Source organism: Globicephala melas, chromosome 11 (assembly GCF_963455315.2).
Source record: "Globicephala melas chromosome 11, mGloMel1.2, whole genome shotgun sequence".
Lineage (NCBI taxonomy): Eukaryota > Metazoa > Chordata > Mammalia > Artiodactyla > Delphinidae > Globicephala > Globicephala melas.
Genome location: NC_083324.2, coordinates 74519720 through 74525344, shown reverse-complemented (window position 1 = coordinate 74525344; position 5625 = coordinate 74519720).

Here is a 5625-nt window from a genome sequence, read left to right as displayed (position 1 = left end):
TGAATATCAATTGCATATATTTGATACATACAATGGAATATTACTCAGCCATAAAAAAGAATGAAATAATGCCACTGGCAGCAACATGGATGAACCTAGAGATTATCATACTGAGTGAAGTAAGTCAGACAGAGAAAGACAACTATTATATGATAATCATTTCTATGTGGAATCTAAAAAATAATACAGATGAACTTCTTTACAAAACAGAAACAGATTCACAGACACAGAAAACAAACTTATGGTTACCAAAGAGGAAAGGGAGGGAGAGATAAATTAGGAGTGTTGGATTAACAGATACACACTACTATATACAAAATAAACAAGGGCCTACTGTATAGCACAGGGAACTATATTCAATATCATGTCAATAATGGAAAAGAATCTGAAAAAAATACATATATGACTGAATCACTTTCCTGTACATGTAAAGCTAGCACAATATTGTAAATCCACTATACTTCAATAAAAATAAAGAAATGAATTGCATACCTTTGAAGTATACATTTTCATTTGCGAATTAAAAAGCTTTTCACAACATTGTAAATCAACTATACTTGAATAAAATACATTTAAAAATTTTTTATTGGAGTATAGTTGCTTTACAATGTTGTGTTAGTTTCTGCTGTACAGCAAAGGGAATCATCTACACGTATACATATACGTTACAATTTTCTACAGGAAAGCCAGGTGATCGGATAAAAGCCAAAAGAGATTTAATTGATTCTCCAGATGTTGAAAACATAGAAAAGAAACCACCAGAAGATTGACCTGCATCTTCTCAATACTAAGCTACTAATTCATGAGCTAGTCCTAAGTAAGCAGTTGTTCACAGGCATCTCCCCCTTCATGCAATTTGAAAAATGGGCATCCCTCTGGTCAAAACAATTTTGCCTTCTATATCATTCGTTTGTAAATTTGGAGTAAGAAGAAAGTGGCTCTGGGTGTGGAAGAGAAAAGGTGGCTGGAGGAGATGCAGAAAGTAAAGCTCATTCATTTAATGACTGTGTATTCACCTCAACACAGCATGATCCAGAGCCACTCACAGCTCCCTGTTTTTTTTTTAACATGCAAATAAGCACTTCAAGCAGCTTTTGGGTATTTTCCCATCTCAGGTCTCCCTATTGTTTGCCAAGTCCTTCTGGACAAGGCGAAATGCAACGTATTTCCTTCTCGGTGATTGTTTGGTCTGTAGACCTGTGTGTGCGTGTGTTTGTGTGTGCACTGCCCAGCTGGTAGGTAGACAGATTTCCCCCACGCCCTTGGCCTTTGAATAGAGCAGAAAGGTGGAGATTGTTTTTTAACTTAGTAATAACAATGCTGTTACGAAGCAATTGAGAAAATACCTAAGGCTGCATCAAAAACAGCTGACTTAGATGTGACACAGAGCCGCGGTGACTGTCATCAGAGACAGGGTCAAAGACAATTTTTATGGGTCCTCAGACCAAAGGACATTGGGGCAGATTCTGTGTTTGAGGGGGCGGGGAGTGACATCTTATTTCCTGAGTAAGATATGCCAATTTTTTTTCTGTATTTTTATAGTCTTTTTTCAGATGTTATGGTATTTTCCACTTTGTGTGAATGTGTGTGTGTACCTGAATATATTGAAGAATATTTTTATAACTTATTCTTTCATTCAATCAATCTTTTATTTTGGTGGAAAATAAATTGTGCTTTATATTTTATTTTGCTTCATTTTGTCTGTTTGTTTTTCTCTGCAGCAAATGGCAAAACCAGAAATGGTGCTGGGTGAATGACCGTGAAATCAGTACAGATTAGGTGTGGAAACCTCGGAGTCACTGGAAGCACCTCCTTTAAGTGTCAGTCCTGCTATTCTAATGTCTTGAATAGCAATGAAATATGCCTTTTGAGTATGAGGGCTGGAAGGGGAGCAAGTGGTCAAACTCCAAAGTTAATAGAAGAAAAGGAAGATAATTGGGATTCTGGGTCCATAAGGTGGCAGATGCCTGGGTCACCATCCTAATACTGCCCTCTGGGATCTGTTTGTGGCCTGGAAGGTATAGGACCTATGGAGAGAGGTGAGATCTACTGTGGATGCCCTACTTCTATGGCTCCAGCTAGAGTAACCTCTCATTGATTGTGTAAGTTTCTAGACTGGAACTTGCTGTGGCACTTTGGGTTTTAGGGGGTGAGAGGACACCACTGTCCTATATGGTAGCTTAGCCTTTATATGTTTCCTTCTGTCACCAGATTCCCAGTGTTTTGAGTGTGAGACCACATGGCTCATGCATCTCTATAGCCCCAGCCTTGCACACATTCCATGGGGTTTGTTCAATGAAAGAAGGAATGAGGAATAGATTCTATAGGTGGAGAAACAGAGAATTCTTGCTGCGAAATTCTCTGCTCTCTACAACTGACCTTCCAAAGTGACTTTCCATTCTTTGACTTTAAACACTGCCACAAGTCCCGGTTTGGGGTTAAACGTAATAGGAAAGAAGGAGAGGCCTCTGTTATTCTGTAAGAAAATTCATAACTTGAACTGGGGGATAAAAAATACATTTCATAGAAACTAAATTTGTGGACAATTTGAAAAATCATTAAAGCAGAATGTAAATATATCTTAGCTGAAAGACTTCACACACACACACACACAATTTAAAAGAAGTACAAAGACTATGCTCTATAAATTTCTCCATATCATAAGTAACTTTCAAAACATATCTTTAGTGAGCTGCCTGCTCCTCCATCACGATGTTGGACTATATTTAATTTAATGAATTAAACTCATTTGGGGGGGCTCTGTAGCAAAGAATTAATCTCACCCAGAGAGAGATCTGGCCTTTGACCTTGGCTACGGGGAGGTATTCTCTTGGCCGTTGTAATGTCCTGCCTGATAAGAATGTCTTTGTTTAACTTGGGGTCTTGTGCTAAACTGGACAGTCTAACAGTGTGATTTATAATGGGCCCCTTAGGCCACACAGCATTTGCCCAGGTGCAGAGGGGCAGGAGATTAAGTAGGATGCGCCACACAGTGACACAGGCAGCCACTCGAGTCTACGCGATTGAGCCCAGTAAACACTCGGGACACCCAAGGATCAGGTGGCCCTCTCTGTGTGGCAGTACTCTAGGCGTATTGCCACACATTGTTGCAAGGGGACTTCACGCTGTCCATGACTCTACTGGGAGAGGTCAAATGGACACTCCACCTTTGGAATTTTCTGCCCTGTGCACATTTGCCCCTGGCTGATTTTAATGTGCAGTCATTCACTGTAATAACCCATAACCAGAAGTATAACAGCTTCCAGTGAGTTCTGTGAATCCTTCTAGCGAATGAGCGAATCAGAGGGTGACCTTGAGAACCCCCAACTCTGCAGTTGGCATCAGACATGAGGGTGGTTTTGTGGACTGTACTCCCTAACTTCACAGGAGCATTAATATTTCCCTTTGTTCTAAGTTGTCAATGACTTTGAAATGAAATATGAGTTTAAAATAACATTTTGTAGAATAAAGAAAAATTTACATGACATATACATCATCTGTAATATGCATTAGAAAGGCTAAATGTGTTAAGATATGGCTCTTAGAATTAAGAAAATTAAGCAAATTGTTTCAATTTTTTTATAATATAAAATAATATAGTAATGTACAGTATGCACTTGGATATGTGTCTTTGACCCTTTCTTTACATTAGATTCATAAAAGTAGAATTAATTGGTTGAAAGACCTGGACATCAAGCTTGAAGGATGTGGAGCTTTGAATGTGCAGCAACAGATGGGGAAGGAAGGGGCTTCCCTGGTGGTGCAGTGGTTGAGAGTCCGTCTGCCGATGCAGGGGACACGGGTTCGTGCCCCGGTCCGGGAAGATCCCACATGCCGCGGAGCGGCTGGGCCCGTGAGCCATGGCCGCTGAGCCTGCGCGTCCGGAGCCTGTGCTCCGCAACGGGAGAGGCCACAGCAGTGAGAGGCCCGTGTATCGCAAAAAAAAAAAAAAAAAAAAAAAAAGAGATGGAGAAGGAGGAAAAGAGCCTTCCAGGTGGGTCAATGAGAGGAAGCTGATGCATGGAGACAGGGAGGCCAGTGAGAGAATGATCTGGACTGAACAGAATGAAAGCTTGGACAGGTGAGTATTTGAGAAAAAGTATTAAGAAGATAAATCTTCTTATGATAGTGAAGTCATCCAAGATGCTTACAGGCCTGCAAAGTAGGAGAAATTAAGACTTCCAGGCTTTGCGAGAGGCTAGCTGTTGTTGAACCTCATTCCACAAAGGATTTGAGGGAGCTGAAACTCCCATCAAAACCTATTGAAAAGTTGATCATTCCAGAGCAGCCAGAGGAAATAGGTAACAGGCAGATCATTTGTCACATGGACAGAATCTAGACTCAGAGGCTGCTTAGTAGAAGGGTAATTACTAAGACCTCAGAATTCTTATAGTTCTTACACACAACTCGAAACAGTGATAGGCTTCCTTCTGAAACATGATAGTAAGGAAATGGTTCTAAACTTTTCCGTTAATGTGTATTTGCAGGTTAAACCAATACCCATTTATTGACTCACATTCTGTATGTCAGGGTCTGGCCTGGCATGGCTGGGCTCTCTGCTCAGGGTGAAATAAAGGTATTGGCTGGATGCATTCTCATCTGGGACTTGGGCCCTTTTCTAAGGAAAAGTCCCCATTTTCTTGCTGGCTACTGGCTGGGGCTGCTTTCAGTAACTAGAGACTGTCTCAGTTCCCTGCTCCAGGGACCCCTCCATCTCACATTTCAGATCTCTGACATCCTCTTCTGTTCCCACTTGAAGACAACTCTCTGCTTTTAAGGGACTCATGTCATTAGGTTAGATGCACTGGAAAATCTTCCTATCCTAAGGTCAACTGATTATTGACCTCAATTACATCTGCAAAAATATCTTTTTCCACATGAAATAACCTAATACAGGAGTGACACCAGGGAGTGGAGACCATGGTGTCCTCTCAAAATTCAGCCTCCCACAGGATAGACCAGAAGAAGTCCTTCAGAGAAGGACCCTGCAGACAAATGTATAAAGACTGGCAGAGCTTAATTCAGAAGTTCTCAAAGGATAAGTCAGTGATCAGAGTCCCTGAGAAGATCATGAGATCAGAACCGTTTTCAAAATAATATTAAAATACAACTTGCCTTTTTTTACTCTCGTTTTCCCACATGTGGGTCTGTCTAAAGGCTGCATGATGTGTGATACAGCACAGACTGAATACAGAAGCAAACATGAGGGTCCATGTCTCCTATTAAAGACATTAAAGAGGTTTGCAAAAATATAAAACAGTGACACTAGTCACTCAGTTTGTTTTTTTATTTGGAAAGCACGATTATTTTTCACACACAAAATTTTTTGTTAACATGTAATGGGTTTACTATTGCCATTTAAAACGAATTACTAACCCCAATGTTCAAGCAGCATTATTTACAATTGCCAAGATATGCAAGCAACCTAAATGTCCATCCTTTATGAAGGGATAAAAAAGATGTGTTTTATATACACACACACACACACACACACACACACACAATGGAATACTACTCAACCATAAAAAAGAACAAAATTTTGCCATTTGCAGCAATGTGGATGGACTTGGAGGGCATTATACTTAGTGAAATAAGTCAGACAGAGAAAGAGAAATACTGCATGAT